The sequence below is a fragment of the Pongo abelii genome, chromosome 5 (genome assembly GCF_028885655.2).
Source record: "Pongo abelii isolate AG06213 chromosome 5, NHGRI_mPonAbe1-v2.0_pri, whole genome shotgun sequence".
Lineage (NCBI taxonomy): Eukaryota > Metazoa > Chordata > Mammalia > Primates > Hominidae > Pongo > Pongo abelii.
In genome coordinates, this window is record NC_071990.2 from 99,396,836 (window position 1) to 99,416,733 (window position 19,898).

Here is a 19,898-nt window from a genome sequence, read left to right on the forward strand (position 1 = left end):
TGGGCATGGTGGCACATGCCTGTAATCCCAGCTACTTGGGTGGCTGAGGAAGGAGAATCACTTGAACCCCCAAGGTGGAGGTTGCAGTGAGCCGAGATCATGCCACTGCATTCCAGCCTGGGAAACAAGAGCGAAACTCTGTCTCAAAAAAAAAAAAAAAAAAATGAATTCCAGTCAAAACCTATTGCAAAAACAAATGGGGTCACTATATAATGATAAAGAGATCAATTCATCTAAAGGTGTAACAATTGTAAATATATAGGTACCCAACATTGCAGAATATAAACATAATAAAGCAAATACTAATAAAACTGAAGGGAGAAACAGAAAGCAGTACAACAATAGTAAGGGACTTCAATAATTCCCTTTAAACATTGGATAGATTATCCAGATAGAAAGTCAATAAAGATACAGTGGACATAAATAACACTTGTAGACCAAATAGACTTAACAGATAAATACAGAATGTGCTGTCAGACAGCAGAAAAATGCACATTCTTGTCAAGTGTACAAAGAACATTCTTCAGGATAGATCACATGTTAGTCCACAAAATAAGTCTTACCAAATTAAAAATGTTGAAATAATATTAAGCATCATTTCCTACCTCAATGGCATAAAACTAGAAATCAATAACAGGAGGAAAACTGGAAAATTTACAAATACGTGGAAATTGAACAACATACTCCTGAACAATCAATGAGTTAAATAAGAAATTAGGAAACAATCTAAAAAGATCTTGAGACAAACAAAAATAGAAACACAACCTATGCAAATTCATGGGATGCAGCAAATGCAGCTCTAAAAGGAAAGTTTATAAAAATAAATGCTTACCTTAAAAAACTCAAATAAGCAACCTAATTTTATAATCCAAGAAACTAAAATATGTAGAACAAATTAAGTTCAAAGTTAGCAAAAGAAAGAAAATAATTAACAGTGGAATGGAAATAAATGAAATAGAGACTGGAGTGACAATTGAAAAGATCAATGAAACTAAGAGTTGCCTTTTTAAAAACATAAACAAAATTGACAAATCTTCAAACCAAGAGATAAGGTTAAAATACATAAAATTATAAATGAAAGAGTAGATATTAAATATGATATCACAGAAATACAAAAGATCATAAGAAACCAGTGTGAAACACACATATGCCAACACATTGAATAACTTAGAAGAAATAGAAAAACTACTGGAATCATATAACCTGCCAATACTGAATGGAGAAATAAAAAATCTAAAAAGATCAATGAGCAACATAATTGAAGCAATAATCAAAGAGCTCCAACAACAACAAAAAAACCACAACGAGATGGCTTCACCAGTGAATTTTAGCAAACATTTAAAGATGAATTAATTCCAATCCTTCTCAGACTCTTTCAAAAATTTGAAGAGTAGAATATACTTCTAAACTCATTTTAAGGCCAATATTAACTCAAACCAAAGCTAAATAAGGACATTACAAGAAAAGAAAATCATAGATTAATATCGATATGAACATATATGTGAAAATTCTCAACAAAATAATAGCAAACCAAATTCAATGACACATGTAAAGGATCATACACCATGATCAAGTGGGATTTATCCCTCAGATTAAGGATGATTCAATATATAAAAATCAATAAACATAATACATCGTGTTAACAGAATGAAGGATAAAAATCATATGATCATCTCAATAGATACAGAAAAAGCATTTGACAAAGTTTAACACTTCTTTTTATTATTATTATTATTATTACACTTTAGGTTTTATGGTACATGTGTGCAATGTGCAGGTAAGTTACATATGTATACATGTGCCACGCTGGTGCGCTGCACCCACTAACTCGTCATCTAGCATTAGGTATATCTCCCAAAGCTATCCCTCCCCCCTCCCCCCACCCCACAACAGTCCCCGAAGTGTGATGTTCCCCTTCTTGTGTCCATGTCTTCTCATTGTTCAATTCCCACCTATGAGTGAGAATATGCGGTGTTTGGTTTTTTGTTCTTGCGATAGTTTACTGAGAATGATGACACTTCTTAATGATAAAAACTCTTAACAAGACTATAGAAAAAATGTCCCTCAACATAATAAAGGCCATATACGACAAGCCCATAATTAACATCACAGTCTGAAAAGACAAAGGTGTTTCCTCTTATGACTTCCATTCAGTATAGTACTGGAAGTGCTAGCTAGAGTAATTAGGCCAAAAAATAAAAAATAAAAAGCATCCACATTGGAAAGGAAAAAGTTAAGTAGTCTCTACTTGCAAATTACATTTTCTTATATATAGAAAATCCTAAATATACCACCAAAAAGCCTATTAGAACTAATAAGCAAATTCAGTAAAAATTCAGAATACAAAAACAATATAGAAAAATTATTTGTATTTCTATACACTAGAAAGAAACTGTTGCAAAAAAAGAGTAACAATTTAATTTACAGTAGCATCAAAAAGAATAAAATATGTAGAAATAAACTGAGGTGAAAAATTTGTACACTGAAAACTCTAAGATACTGACGAAAAAATTGAAGAAGACACAAATCAATGAGAGGATATCACTTGTTCATTGATTGGAAGAATTACTATTGTTAAAATGTCTATACTAACCAAAGAGATCTATAGATTCAAAGAAATTCCTATAGAAATTCCAATGACATTTCTCAGACATAGAAAAAATAATCTTGAAATTCATGTGTAACAACAAGAGACCCTGAATAGCAAAGCAATCGAGCAAGAAGAACAAATCTAGAGGTATTACACTTGGTGATTTCCAACTGTATTACATAGCTATAGTAATCAAAACAGTATGGTGTTGGCATAAAAATGGACACATAGACCAATGGAATAGAATAGAAAGCCCAGAAAAAAGCCACATATATCCTATTGACTACTCTTTATCAAGGGTACCAATAATACACATAAAAGAAAAGATAGTCTCTTCAATAAGTTGTGTAGGATAACTGTATATCCACATGGAAAAAAAAAATGAAATTGGATCCTTATTTTACACCCTACCCAAGAAATATATTCAAAAGTTAAATGTAAGACCTGAAACTGCAAAACTCCTAGAAACAACAACAGGGAAAAAGCTCCTTGATGTTTGTCTTCACAATGATGTTTTGGATATGACACCAAAGGCACACACAAGTAAAAACAAAAATACGTAAGTGGGACTACATCAAACTAAAAAGCTCTGCACAGCAAAGGAAGCAATGAACAAAATGAAAAAGCAATGTACAGAATGGGAGAAAATATTTGTAAACCGTATATCTGATAAAGAGTTAATATCCAAAATATATAAGGAACTCATAAAATTCAATAACAGAAAATTAAAAATAGCCTAAGTAAAAAAGAGCAAAGGACTTGAATAGACCCTTTCCCAATTAAGACATAAAAATGACAAATAGGTATATGAAAAGGTGCTCAACATTACTAATCATCAGGGAAATGCAAATCAAAACCACAATGAGATACACCACCTCATACCTGTTATGACTGCTATTATTAAAAAGACAGGAGCTAAGTCTTGATGAGGGTGTGTAGGAAAGCGAACCTTGTACACTGCTGGTGGCAATGTAAATTGATACAGCCATTATGGAAAACATTATGGAGGTTCCTGAAATAATTAAAAATAGAACCACCATACAAAGCAATCCCACTTCTGGGTATATATCCAAAGGAAATGAAGTCAGTAAATCTAACAGCTATATGCACTCCCATGCTTACTGCAACATTACTCACAATAACTTAAGTGTCCATCAATGGATAAATGGATAAAGAAATACAAAATAAATATACATTTACATAAATTATGAATTTTACATGATGTATAAAGTTATATATGAAATATATAATATATATATGCATACACAATAGAATATAATTCTAATGTAAAAAGCAAGGAAATCCTGTCATTTGCAACAATATTGATGAAATGAACCTGGAAGATGTTTTGGTATGTGAAATAAGCCAGATACTGGAAGACAAATATCACGTGATTTCACTTACATGCGGATTCTGAAAGAGTCAGACTCATAGAAGAAGATAGTAGAATGATTGTTGCTTGGGGAAGATGGAGAGATTTTTGTCAAAGTGTACAAATTTTCATTTATAAAATGATTAAGTTCTGAGGGCCTAACATACTGTATAGTGAGTATATTTAACAATACCGTATTGAATACTTGAAATTTGCTTAGAGAGTAGATCTTAAGAGTTCTCACCATACACACACACAAAAGATGGTAACTATGTAAGGTGATGGATGTGTTAATTAGCTTAGTTGCGATAATAGTTTGACAGCTTATTATATCTATCATATCATTTCTATACCTTGAATAGATGCAATTTTTATTTTTAATTATACTTTCAATAAATCTGGTTGGGGGGGGAAGAAAAGAAAAATAGTATAATGCCTGGTTCCTCTTAGGTGCTCTGTAAATGGCAGTTGGAGTTAATGAGGAGGAGGTGAAACTGACCCCACTGTCCCATAGAGCTGATGTTTATGGTTTCTTTGAATAAACATAGAAATTGATCCACCCAGTCTTAAAACTTGAGAAAGTTACATTTTTCTTATCTGAGTTTCGTTCTCAGGAAACCAGCGATCAATCCTCCCAGATAGTATCAAGGATCTGAAACTCACCAGATCACTGCATTTGACCAGTAAGACATCAGACCTCCTCATCCATCATGATTGCCTAACTAACCACTTGCTTCCTTTTGACCAACTCCTCTTCCTTACTCCTCCCTAATTCCTGTTTTCCTACATGTGGTTACATTTCTTCCCTGCTATTTAAACCACTAATTTTAGTTGGTCAGGGAGATGGATTTGAGACTGACCTGTCATCTCCTCAGCTGCAGCACCCGGTTAAAGCCTTCTTCCTTGGCAATACTCATCATCTCCATGATTGGCTTTCTGTGTGGTGAGCATCAGGGACTAGACTGAAACCCTGGTGTTTCAGTAATGGAGGAAGAGGAAGAAAATGAAGAAGGTGAGATGTGAATATAATGTAATGAATTTGCATTCACAAGATTCATAAGTGATACGGGCAACATAACAATCTAGACACTTTGCAACCAGCCTGGGTATGTGCTTGGTGTAATGAGCATGTGACATGTTGGTTAGCTTTTGGCTAAGCTATACAAGAGGATGAGAAGCCATTCTTTAGGGAGGGAGCTGTAAAGCTCATCTGGCAGCCCTGCGTAGGGCCATATCATTCCCTGAGACTTCTAGAATGCCAGAGTATCTAGGAGAACTGTTTTTAAAACATTGCTCCTTTTTGCTGCCTGAAAATCTTTTTAAACTTATTTTATTTTATTTATTTGTTTTTGCTGTTGGGAAGAAATGATGTATAAAAAATAAAACTTGGATTGATTCAAAAAATCTTTGCTCTGCACACAGTGTTGTATTCTTTGGTGTGGGGGTGGAATTGGAGGACATTGATTAAATTTTACAATTTCATTAAAAACATGCCATCCATTTTTACAAAAAAAGAAATAAATCTTTAAAAGAGATGATTGCTTAATTAATCATAGGATAAAGAAAGATTGATGCTAAGAGCTGTTGTACAGATTAAGAAAAGTAGAGCAGGGACCTGCTGGCTCCAAAATCTAAAGTTATTTAGTTTCAAATGAAGCATTTATCCACATAAACTAATTATCTCTTTCAGTTATATTCCATTGCATCTAGGTGAACTGGTTCAATTTACCATAACCATTGAATAAGGTAAGTTACTACTGTTTAAAAGCCCCACACTTCTTTGCTGTTAACTCAACTCTCCTCTTGGATGAAATTATACTTTCACTTTGCATAGTGCCCAGGGGACTTAGCCCACCCTCTGTGTGCTAAACTGACACTAGGAGCTTTTCCTCTTTTTGTAAATGATGAAAATTGAGACACAAATAAACATAGCATATGCTTTAACTAAAATCATGCAATCATTTATGGTAGTAAGGGGAAAATATATTTTGGTCATGAGCTCTGTGGTCCTTAACCTGGGATCTATGGTATCCTGGAAAATTCATGGATAGTATTTTGGTAACTTGAGTTTAGAAATATTAAGTGGTTATGTGTATAGGCATATGGGGAGGAGAAGGGCCACAACTCTCACCAAATCTTCTAGCAGTCTATGATATCTAAAAGCTTAAGAGCCAAAAGTAAACTCTCCAAGGGCTGGTCTATTGGAATAGGGTATCCTTCTAATCTCAAGAAGATATGTAATTTATATGGCCACAATTAGAAATATCTTCAGGGGTTCTGACACTAGTATTGACAAAAGAGATGGATTTGATACTTGGTTCCCCGAGTTCCGCTTTGTGGCTATTGTTAATAAGATGCACATGAAGCTATTTCTTCTTCATAGATGAACAAGGTCTAGGACTACTGAACCACCAAAATTAATGCTTCTGCCAAGAAATATATGCATTTAAAATTCTGTGGCTTAGCACCACTTATTTTGTAATGTTAACATTAGCAATAATTTGAATAAACACTGCTGGATTTTATACAATGGGCCAAGATGTAAGTGATAAAAAGAAATGTAAGGTGCACTACTTTACTGTTCATGTTGTACACTTGGGCTACAGACAAGCACATCGAAGGTTAAATAACAATATCTATTTTATATAACAATGTGCAACAAAAATATTGTACCATTAATTGATAAATGAGTTGGATTCTGAAAAATTTAGAAGCCAGAAAGAAGCAGAGGATTCTGATTAATGCAGGGACTGAAAAATGAACATTTCTTGGAAAAAGAAGAGCAACTGAAAATGATCCTGCCTTTTACAGAGTGAAATGGGAAGTCATTGGAGGGTTCTGAGCAGAAGAGTGAAATGATTTAACATACATTCTAATAGGATCACAGTGACTGCTTTGATAAGAATAGGCTGAAAAAGGACAAGAACATGTGCAGGAAGACCAGCTAGGGGGCCATAACAAACCAGCAAAAGATGATGGTGGCCTGAATCACATTGGTAAATTCGACTGTAGTCATGTTTTGAAGAGAGTGTCGGCAAAATTTACTTATTAACTTTGACATGGGATATGAGAGAGACACCAAAAATGATTCCAAGGTTTTGCCTTGTCCAACCAGAAATAGGGAGTTGCTCTAACTTGATAAGGAGAAGACTGCAAGAACGGACATTTTGGAGAAGATTAGGAGTGTGTTTTAGAACATGTTAAGTCTGAGATGTGTATTTGACATCTAGTAGATGAATATATGACTAGAAGTCTGAGACAAAAGGTGTAATTTTGAGAATGGTCAGTTTAGAGATAGTATTTAAAAGGATAAAAGGCTAGGTAAAAATCACCTGGGGAGAAAAGATAAAAGGAGGGAAGAGAAGGAAAGTGAATCAGCTACAAATATTTTACTACAATTGGAAGCTGAAATGTGTACACAGCACATTAGAAGGTGAAACTACAGAGCTAAGTAGAGGCTAGATCACAAAGGACCTCAAATGCTGTATTCCAGTAATCCTGGGAAGCTGCTGTAGCATTCTAAAGGGGAAAGTAACATGACCCGGTATGAATTTTAGAAACTGGCAACAGTGTAGAGACTGATGTAGAAGAGGGCAGCCCTGACAGAAAGGAGTGCAGAAGAAAGCTATGGCAAAAGTCCACAAGAGAGATAACGAGGATGTGGAGTACATCACCAGCAAAGGGGATAAACAAAATTGAGTGAAGTTTACAAAGTGCACTGGAAGAGCTTAATAACCATTTGATTGAATGGAACCATTAGGAAGAGTGAGAGAAAGAGGGGAAACAAGATAATTCACATATTTATTTCTTGGATAACCAATTGGAGAACAGAATCATTAACTAAAATGAGAATAAAAACAGGGTGGGAGACAGGGGCAATGGGAGCAAGGGGGAGAGATAGTTTGAACAAGTTCAGTTGGAAATGCCTGTGATAGATTTCAGTAATGATGCCATCAGTATGCTAAGCATATGGATCTGGAATTCTAAATAAAAATCTTGGCTAAAGGTAAAGTTGGTCATCAGCAAACAGATTGAAATGAGAAAGGAAGAACACTAAAGTGAAAAACTATTCACAATTGCTTCAAAGAGAATGAAATACCTAGGAATCCAACTTACAAGGGATGTGAAGGACCTCTTCAAGGAGAACTACAAACCACTGCTCAACAAAATAAAAGAGGACACAAACAAATGGAAGAACATTCCATGCTCATGGATAGGAAGAATCAATATCATCAAAATGGCCATACTGCCCGAGGTAATTTATAGATTTAATGCCATCCCCATCAAGCTACCAATGACTTTCTTCACAGAATTGGAAAAAACTACTTTAAAGTTCATATGGAACCAAAAAAGAGCCCACATTGCCAAGTTGATCCTAAGCCAAAAGAACAAAGCTGGAGGCATCACACTACCTGACTTCAAACTATACTACAAGGCTACAGTAACCAAAACAGCATGGTACTGGTACCAAAACAGAGGTATAGACCAATGGAACAGAACAGAGCCCTCAGAAATAATACCACATATCTACAACTATCTGATCTTTGACAAACCCAACAAAAACAAGAAATGGGGAAGGGATTCCCTATCTAACAAATAGTGCTGGGAAAACTGGCTAGCCATATCTAGAAAGCTGAAACTGGATCCCTTCCTTACATCTTATACAAAAATCAATTCAAGATGGATTAAAGTCTTAAATGTTAGGCATAAAACCGTAAAAACTCTAGAAGAAAACCTAGGCAATACTATTTAGGACATAGGCATGGGCAAGGACTTCATGTCTAAAACATGAAAAGCAATGGCAACAAAAGCCAAAATTGCAAATGGGATCTAATTAAACTAAAGAGCTTCTGCACAGCAAAAGAAACTACCATCAGAGTGAACAGGCAACCTACAGAATGGGAGAAAATTTTTGCAATCTACTCATCTGACAAGGGACTAATATCCACAATCTACAAAGAACTCAAACAAATTTACAAGAAAAAAACAAACAACCCCATCAAAAAGTGGGCAAAGGATATGAACAGACACTTCTCAGAAGAAGACATTTATGCAGCCAAAAGACACAGAAAAAATGCTCATCATCACTGGCCATCAGAGAAATGCAAATCAAAACCACAATGAGATATCATCTCACACCAGTTAGAATGGTTATCATTAAAAAGTCAGGAAACAACAGGTGCTGGAAAGGATGTGGAGAAATAGGAACACTTTTACACTGTTGGTGGGACTGTAAACTAGTTCAACCATTGTGGAAGTCAGTGTGGCGATTCCTCAGGGATCTAGAACTAGAAATACCATTTGACCCAGCCATCCCATTACTGGGTATATAAATCATGCTGCTATAAAGACACATGCACACGTATGTTTACTGCAGCACTACTCACAATAGCAAAGATTTGGAACCAACCCAAATGTCCAACAATGATAGAGTGGATTAAGAAAATGTGGCACATATACACCATGGAATACCATGCCGCCATAAAAAATGATGAGTTCATGTCCTTTGTAGGGACATGGATGAAGCTGGAAACCATCATTCTCAGCAAACTATCGCAAGGACAAAAAACCAAACACTGCATGTTCTCACTCATGGGTGGGAATTGAAAAATGATAACACTTGGACACAGGAAGGGGAACATCACACTCTGGGGACTGTTGTGGGGTGGGGGGAGGGGGGGAGGGATAGCATTAGGAGATATACCTAATGTAAATGACGAGTTAATGGGTGCAGCACACCAACATGGCACATGTGTACATATGTAACCAACCTGCACGTTATGCATATGTACTCTAGAACTTAAAGTATAATAAAATATATATATACAAATTTAAAAAGAAAAAAAGAAAAACCGGGAAACACCAGCATCTGGAGGTATCTACGGGAAGGCAGAAAGAGGATGTGAAGGGGGTTCAGATGGAGTTTGTCACAATGAGATTTTGGAAAGCACAGAATTTCCAGAAAAAAAGGATGATCCACAATGTTCAGTGCTTCATAAAGACCAGGAGGCTGTGGCCCACATAATGTCAGTTCAATTTGGCCTTTAAGAAATCTCAGCTATATCACTGGGGTGGTGGGAGTGATGGAAAAGTTGCAAGGTTTTAAAAAATATATAGATACCAAAGAAAATATGGGTATAAAGTGTACACAAATACTTTGAGACATTAAAATGAGAAAGGGAAGTTAGGGTGAAGTGAGGGGATCAAAAGAGAAGGAAGAGTGTCGGCTCCTCTGCTGCATTTATACATCACCTTTGTCTGAATAAAGATAAGCTATTTATATTAACAGAGGGTTTGACTCACACATATGCAGTCAGTGAAGGTCTGTTCCAGGGCTTGCCAGGTTCACTCCCAATCCTGTGAGTCAGATGACTTTCAATTATGTGCTGCTACAATTATAGGAGAAAAAAGAAGAGAGAAATGTATAGCAATATTTTCCAAATATATACAAGAACACTCTTCAATTTGCCCAAAACTCTACCCATCAGCAGATTTTTATCAAGCATCTCTATGAGCTACGTTCTGTGCTAAGCACTATTTTTCAAGTTAGCAACAGGATGTTTTTGCTGAAGTACTGAGTCCCAAATGTGTCATGATTGCAATTCTGTTTCCTACCTCTATTGTTCTGTTGTCTTTTATTGTTTTGGTAAGTTGTTAGGAGCAAGAAAAGATGTGCTAGAGAAAATAGAGTCCTATGTATCTGCATGAATGTATATGCATTGTGGCCTCAACACAGCTCTGTTCTGGGGACATGTGTTAAGACTGCATTACAAATAAGGCTATGGGGTTGATCAGTAATTAAGCCTTCTGCTACAAGAATCAAAATGAATCTATTCATGATCATTCCCACACCTATAGCCAGGTCTAGGGTTTCTGTCCTGTGCTGTAAAAGACTTTGGTATACTAATTTGTGTGTGGATAACAAGGCAGAAACGAAGAGTTCTCTTCTTATCAAGTTTTATCACATGCAAACATGTTATGGAAACTTGGAGGAAGTTGCCTCACTTTTTGAGACCTTGTTTGCTTCACAACACTTTACTTAGTATTTCACTTCTATTAGGCTGTATTTATCCATTCCTGATTATAGTTTACTTCAAAATTATAAATTAGTAGGTGTGCCCTTTCATCGGTCTATGAACTGTTCCTAGGAAGCTTTTATTCAAAGAAAATCTTTTCTTTCAGAAATCATATTAAAGCAGCAGCAGTACTTTAGCAGGAAAAAAATAATCTAGTATCACAATGGAATATTTGGAGACAACTGTAATAATGTTTTAACCTCAGAACTTTCAACAAATTTTATAGATATTTTATAGTAGAAATAATAAAGGCATTGATGCATTGATTCTGTAAATTAGACCAAGTGCATGTGGCATTGTTTTGGCGCAGAAAGCTGTGTGGCTTCCTCTATCAACTAACGTGAAAAATGAAGAAAAGGTATACAAAAGGAAGTCGAGCTGCTCAGGGCCATGCTGATAGTTTACTATTGCTGTTCCTTGGATCCTTTAAATCGTTTTCATATCAGATAGTTTTGAACTCTTATTTCTAGCATTAGCTGCCAAATTCTGCAAGCCCTATAATGTTCTGCTCCCTAATTAGTTTGGAAGCTTGTAATTGTTTAAGTTTAAGCCAGCCTCTAAAGTCTGCCAACTCATTTGAGCAGGATTGAGCAAAAAAAGTTGAAGAAATGGCTACATACTATTACTTGCTCATTTATTTAATTTTGTCTTTTGATCAAATCATATAACTCTAATACCCCCAAAAACATTCACAGCACAGAAGGGGCTTCTTTTAAAACAGCTAGGAGCTGGCTTTACTTCTTTGGACACAGCGATTTCATGTCTGAGCAATCCTGTTGATGTTTAGAAATTGAGCAGAGACTCCCTGGCATGACCGAGGGACATCAAAATACTATGGATAAAATCTGTAAGGTCCATGATTTTTAAAATGCATCATAAGAAAGCCATTATATGTTATTAATGGGATTTGGCATGCGAGCAGCTCTACTTGTAGTTTGGGAGCATTTTTGTGTGTGTTTAGCAGAAATCTGGGAAAGTAAGAAGTATGTGTGCACCAGAACAGTTATCTCTGTGTTCAGAATTTGTCAGTGTGCTCAAGAGTTTATTAGGTAATAAGATCCTACGCACGTTTCCACTTGCAATATGAAAAATGTCGGGACTGATCACGTTTCATTAATTGTCTGTGTGCATTCTCTGTATAATGTGGCTGTTTGACTGTTGTTTCCCCTACTCTAATCAGTTGTTTTTACTATGAGTACAAAGAGGGAGGATGTATTCAAGACCACTGAAGAATCACACAGGAAATGGCTTATATTGGCTATAGCTACCACTTCCTGAAGGAATCATGATGCTGTTTATTTCTGAAAGTTTTTTCACCAGCTCCACCTGAATGCATGTATTTAGAGATTTTATATGATTTTACAGCAAAGTGCTCAACATTTTATCGCATCATCACAATTTCTACTTTTCTCTATAGCAGCTGTCCGTCACATGGGTGCTTTTGGGAAGATACAAAAGTAGGTTCCAAATGATTCTGTGCTGGACAGAGGATTATGTGCTTTTGTCAAGTTCTTCTCATTCTTTTAATGAAAAGTATTGACTATAAATTTAGGAACTATATTTCCTTACAAGGATTATGTAAAGTTTAACCTTTCCTAGTTATTGTTGCTTGCTGTAAAGTAAGGACCAACACACAAACACACACACACACACACACACACACCTTTGCAAGGTGTTTGTTGATTGCTTCATAATCATCACTTGCAAGCTGTGTTTCAGTGGCTAACAAGCAGACAGACCTTATCATGAGATGATATTTTCAACCAAAATATGATTTCAACCAAAAAATAGACTTAGTGAGACTTATCCCACCATCTAAAACATTTCTTTTGATGAAAAGCATTCTTAATTTCATCCTATTACTCCCAGATTGACTCATATACCATTCTAAATAATTTCTCCCCTAGCTGTAAAATTAGCATGTCCCCACCACTTCCAGCTCACTTAGCCATGAGTCAATCCCTCCTGCTCTGATCTGCCTTCAGCTTGTCTCCATCTTCCTGGTAAGGAGGGACTCAGATAATATTTTCACTCTCTAGGATTATCTGCCAGAGTTGAGTAGATATACTGCCTCTTCTATCCCGTTGCCTACATTCTATGACCTCTTTTATTGCCACCTCCATGTTAAAGGACATCACCATGCAGCCACACAATCAGAAAGCCCAGAATTGACTCATGAGAGAGACTAACTCCCCTTTCCCACTTCATTTGTGTGCCTCAGTTTCATCAAGATAATACCTCTTTCCAGCCTTTTTAACTCACCTTACCTCCTCATCCCCCATCACAATCATGTGCTAAAAACCAGGCTGAGAATGGTCACAACCCAGTTGCCAGCTGAAATTTCAGAGTACAAAATCAAGGAGTTTCTTAGCTCCCTGAACTGCCCTTTGCCCCAGACACTTTGCCTCTATATCATTAAACGCATGATAATGTCTCCAGCCTGCAGGCTGGCCACATCCCCCATTGACACTACTAGGGCCACTCCAGACAAAAGAGGGCAGTGCTGAATTCAATAATGCACATCCAAGGCGCTTTGAAATCCCCAAAGACAGATGCTTTATGAATACCAGACACTATTATTATCTACTCTACTGCTCCCTGTCATGACAAAGTATGCCCAAAGTCTGTACCCTCACAAATGTATCTTTACTTTTTCAAGCTGTTACCCATTAACTTCTTGCTAATATTTCTGGTTATTCTGGGCCTCTTTATTTAAACCCTTGGTTAATATTGGCACTTGTCACCCTTCTGTCTTTGCAGATGTCACTTAGCATTCTTTACAAATTAGCAACACAATTAAGCAACACTGAATACCCATTTTGACCTTCTGTGTGCTATCTCAATTTTGGATATGTTAGAATGCACCCCACCATTTAAATATCCACTTAATAAAGCATTATGTTACTCCTAAGCCTGCCCAAATCAATTTGGGTTAGATTGAAGGATAAATTGTAAGAGTTTACAGAATGTTTTGCTAAAATCTAGCTGTAGTATATCCACTCGGCTTGTCATTCTTTATCGTTCCATTCTCTTCAACTACAAACTTTGTACAATGCTTCATGCTTAGATTGGAAATTAGCAACCTATGCCATGTTTCTCTCAGACTACTGTTACAATGGAATTTTGCATTAATTTGGTCCCATTCTTTTACTAAGGCTTAAAGAACATGACCTCAAAAGCAACAGGAAAAATAGCTTTTTAAAATATAATCCTTGATTGATCATCAAATTATTTGATACATTTTTTAAACTAATTGCTTACATACTAGCAGACCTTTCTAGGGCCCTTACTTGGGGGCAATTACAAACAGGCTCTGGTTCTTGTGTTTAATCTTTGTTTCACTGTGAATCAAAGACATTATAACATAGGAACAGGATGCAGTCCTACTGTTTTTTTCTGACCCATTCTGCTCAGGAATAGCAGTCTCCTAATTATTCAGCTAACTTACATTTCTTCTCCCCTCCATTGGAGCAATGCTCCCACATACCCAGCAACATCCAAAGCACTTTGATTCAGTGAGTTAACATTTAAGTCACTGAATATTTATAATATTTATAAGAATTAGTGAGTTAATATTTCTAAACAACTGGGAGGCCTGCAATGAGATGCGTTGTGCCAAAATCCGCAATCATTCCACAATATCTAAACCTTTTCTTCTATCTGGTGCCTCATAAGGATCACCATTCTAAGAACTATTTATCCCATTATTCAAATTCTTCCTGATAGTCAAATGCCTTAAGATTCAATAGACTAATATTTTGGTCATCTACAATAGAAATCTGTGTTTCCCATATGTTACAGAACCAGATGGTTCAGGTTGGTCTTTTATTTGTCAGGCTCAATATAAAACACTGCTCTCTCTCTCACTCTCTTTCTCTCAGGGTTTTAACAGGCCATCCAGTTTACTACCCCACAACCCCCTACTCCATGGTTTAACAACAGGCTGAACCAAGAGATGAGCAACTTCTCAGCTGCTGGCCTCCTCCCAAGGCACTCTCAGCATGGCCAGCCCCCACTTCTGTTCCTGCTGGCTTTTTATGCAGGCCCTTGATTGAGAACCAGTCCAGCTGGGCAGCCTCTTAACTCCTTTAACCCATTCTTATCCAGCCCACCTCGATCAGGCCTGGCCCGCTTTCTGATCAAAGCTACTTAGTGAGGCTGTATTGAGCTCCTACACTTACCCCCTCTTTTTTCATCAATCTGACAAAACAAAAGTGAAAAGAGCTAACAATTGCTGTGCACCTACTATGGCAAATGCTGAGTTAGAACATTTTAATAGTCATCATATCATTTAAGTCACAGAACAACCCAAGAAAAGGCATGATTATTACCATTACATAGAAAAATAAACTGAGGCTCAGAGATATTGAATAGCCAGTCACATATCTAGAAAGTGGTAAAGCAGGATTGGCACTCATATATATCTTGATCATAGAGATCAACTAAAAGAGACTGCAACTTCAAGGCTAAAGACACTGGAGAATATCTTGCCCAACAGCACGTTGTATACATATATGGCATCTATGAAACAGAAAAGTTAAGTGACTTCCTCAGAGACCCACAGCTGAATGAATATGGCCTTGGAGTTAGAAGCCATATTTCAGGATCCTAGCCTAGAACTCTTACATTGTCTCATAAGTCAAGTACATTTCATTTTTCGTTATTATCTACTTCCTTTGAATTTATTTATTTTTTGTGATAAAAACACTTAACCTGAACTCCACCCTTCTAACAATTTTTTAAGTATGCAGTACATTATCACTGACATTGCTGTACAATGTCATAAAGCGGATCTCTAGAGCTTAACTTAAACTTTATGTCAATTGATTAGTTACTGCCCATTTCTGCCTTATTCCAGCCTCTGGCAACCACTATTCTACACTTTGATTCTATGAATTTGACTATTATAGGCATCTCATATAGGCAAAATCATGTACAGCATTTGTTCTTCTCTGGCTGGCTTATTTCACTTAGCATAATATCCTCAAGGTTTATCCATGTTGTCACATATTGCAGAATTTCCTTCTTTTTTTAAGGCTGAATAATATTCTATTATACATAAATACCACATTTTCTTTATCCATTCATCTGTCAATGAACATTTTGGTTATTTATGTATTTTGACTGTTATGAAAGTGGTTTAATGAACATAGGAGTGCTAATATATCTTCGAGATCCTGGTTTCAGTTGTTTTGAATAAATACCCAGAAGTAGATTCTTCAATTATATGGTAGTTTTATTTATTTATTTATTTATTTATTTATTTATTTTGAGGACCCTCTGTACTGTTTTCCTTAGTGGCTGCATCATTTTGCATTTCCACCAAAAGTGTGCAAATGCTTAAATTTCTCCACATCCTCACCAACACTTATTGTCTTTTTTTTTTTATAAAAACCATTCTGACAGGTGTGAAGTGATAACTCATTGTGGTTTAGTTTGCATATCCCTAATGATAAGTGACATGGAAGATTTTTTCATGTATTTGTTGGTCATTTGTGTGTCTTCTTTGGAGAAAGTCCTTAGCCCATTTTTCAACTGGGCTATTAGTTTCTTTGTTAGTTTGTTTGTTTTCTACTGAGTTGTATAAATTCCCTGTGTATTTTATGGATTAATCCTTATCAGGTATATGGCTTGCAAATATTTTCTTCCATTCTATAGGTTGTCTTTTCATTCTGTCAGTTGTTTCTTTCCTGTGCAGAAGCTTTTTAGTTTGATGTACTCCCACTTATTTTTGTTTTAATTTGGCTTATCTGACTCATTCATTTACTCTACAAATACGTATTTTATAACTCTTATGTGTTAAGAATTATAAAATACACTTATCTAGGTGTCTTTATCTAGGAGTTATAAAATACTAGTATATATACACTTATCTAGGAGTATAAAATACACTTATCTAGGAGTTATAAAATACACTTATCTAGGTGTATCTAGGCATTTATCTGGGTGTGCTACTTATTAACCTATTAACTCCCAGCTCCAGATTGACCCTTCTGTACTCTGTTGTATGCCACAATATCTTTTCATGTTAAATTATATATGTTATAAAATGGAAAGTGGCATGGTTTCTATTTTCTTCACTGTCAGACCCCAGAATTTCTGCTCTGTGTCCAGCACCTCCCTAGAAACTAAAAATACAGAAGTAAGCAAGAGCAGATGCAGTTCCTACCATCACAGAACTCACAGTCTAGTCCAGCAGATAGACACTAATCAGTTGATTATAAAATGGCACTGAAATTGCAGATAGTGATAGTAATATTGAGGAAAGAGGCATCTGGTAGTGAATGCTCAGAGCATGGGCTGTGTGGTCAAGGAGGGCTTTTAAGAAGACGTGGCACCTCAAAAGAGACCTCCCACAGGAACCCCTTATGTCAACACTGTGGAGGAAAGAGGGGAAGAACCAATGCACACTGAAGGAGCTGAAATATAATCAGTAGGGCCATAGCCAGAAAATAGTTTGATTTCCTTTCGTCTATTTTATTACAAAGGAATATTGACTTGGGCTTCACAAGCCCAAACTATAGGAAACTTTTCAATTTAGTAAGATCATCTTTTGTCTCTGGGCTGTCTGAGCCTGATGTAGACAAGCCACATATCAAAAACGCTTGTTTCCACTTACTTCTTGTTCCAGGATCTTATCCTTGATATGAAGTCCCTTCAGCAATCTTTAATTGTGCACTATATGTTCTGCATTCTATTCCAGAAAAAGTTTTGATATGTGATTACATGTAATTACATGTGTTGCTTTCACTTAGATTTGTGTAAGTTAATATATTTTTAAAATTTTTTAATTATTTATTAGAACATGTACAAAATTTATTCCCTCAGATTATTTTAGGGCGAAGAAATGGTCACTTTACATGAGCAATTAAAGTATCCTTTTTGCATTTATATATATATCTATCAGTATATACATATCAGTGTACGTGTGTGTGTGTGTGTGTATATATATATATATACACTAAGCAATTTGAAAGACAACATGTAATTGAGTTTAGAATGAGACTGATAGTTTGGAGGAGGTAGAAGGAGCATACTCCTTTCTGTTTGCTTCTTTTTCGTATCTGGAAGGAAGTGTTTTCTTTCTTTATTTTTTCCCCCATTTTAACCCTGTTTTACACCTTTACCACCTCCCAACTGCTCTATTGTAACAATCTTGCAACTGGCTTTCTGCCTTTAGTCCAAACCTGCACACATACGCATACCTTCCATTCTGCACCAATGGTCGAAGGCTTAATGTTAATTAAACTCTAGCTTTATATTGTATTCCCCTTTGACTACAAAGTCAAGTCTTTCTACCATAGCAAAAAAGGCATGATTTTTCCCTTTTCTTTCTAAACTTGATTCTGATGGTGTTTTTAATTAGTGCTTCCTAATTTGGCTGCACGTTAGACTTACTTGGGAGAGGGGCACATAAAAAAATGTCTGATCTCCAGACCTCACTCTAAACCAATTAAATCCAAAAATGAAGCTTCCACGTGGTTCTAACATGCAACCAGTGTTGAGACTTACCAAACATGAGTCTGATGTGAGATTTAAACTGGGCGACTCACCGTTGCCCTTTCCCATACCCCCTATGCACCTTTCTTATTTTAATATTCTAACTCACTCCTCTTGGCATGAGATTGGATGGAGGCCAGTTGTACTTAAAAGAAATCTCCTCTGTAAATATTACTTTGATTCTACTAAATTTTATTATTAATTTTAAAAGCTAAGAACATTAAAGAGTAGTTTTCTCCTCACTAAAAAGCATAGGTACTTCTAAATATTTTCAATACGTCTTTCCACCTTGGATATTATTCACAGTTGGGCTTGCATCCAGAGCACCATTAGACACCCATGTTGTACTCACTGTGATAACATACCTGCTGGGTGGTCCCACGACACAGGAACAGAAGTGATGTGAGCCACTGAAAATTAGGCTTCGAAGTCTGGCTTTTCTCATTTCTGTCCCTGGAGCAGCAATAGGACAAGTGGATACTAATGAGGATGCAAGAATGCACTCAGTCTCAGAAATGTTACAGAACACAGTACAGCACTGAGCATGTCTAGCATGAAATTGGTAATCAATTCATATTTGCTAAAAGTATGTATAAACGGACAGATAGAGAACCCACATTGCCTTTTGGTATGTTATATACTATATAGACTCATAATCTTTATAAAATAAATTCACTGAATGATGTTGAGGAAGGCCTTTAAGCTTCCAGATTTTAGTTTGCTCATCCATAAAATTAGTGGTAGTGTGAGGAGGAAAGATGAGTTCAAAAATTTCCTTCCAGCTCTAACGGTTTATCAGCTTAGAAAGATTTTTGCTTAAGTTTTTTTGTATACGTCAGTGACTATTTCATGCAAATGAAACATGCATACATTGCTTAACAAATTTGAGAATAACCTGTGACCTCTTAATTTAGTTAGCAGATTTATTATTGTTTACATAAAAAATCTCAATGAATCTACAAAGAAGCTACTACAGCTAATAAGCAATTTTAGTAAGGCCACAAGATTCAAAGTTAATATTAAAAAATCAATTGTAATTCCATACACTAACGAAAAACAACTAGAAATTAAAATTAAATATACCATTAAAATAGCATAGCATAAGACATAAAATACATGGGCAAAAGTTTAACAAAATATTTTAAAAACCTGTTCACTGAAAATTACAAAACTTTGCCAGAAGACATTTTAAAAGACCTAAATAAGAAGAGGGATAGACTGTGCTCATGGACAGGAAGATTCAATATTGCTAAGACAGCATTTATCCTCAAATTTATTTACAAATTAAATGCAATCCAAATCAAAATCCCAGCATTTTTTGGTAGAAATTAACAAATGAGTTCCAAATATGTATGAAAAT

The 19,898-nt window shown here is 35.9% G+C and overlaps 1 long non-coding RNA gene across 1 annotated transcript; it reads right to left on the bottom strand.

Moving 5' to 3' along the window:
* Nucleotides 1–4,636: 4,636 nt before the first annotated feature.
* LOC134761616 (uncharacterized) lies at nt 4,637–18,992 on the bottom strand. Its single transcript, XR_010140526.1, has 3 exons — nt 18,904–18,992; nt 10,266–10,351; nt 4,637–4,932 (listed from the first exon to the last, which is right to left on the bottom strand). It is a non-coding gene; the product is annotated as an uncharacterized LOC134761616 (long non-coding RNA).
* Nucleotides 18,993–19,898: the final 906 nt, after the last annotated feature.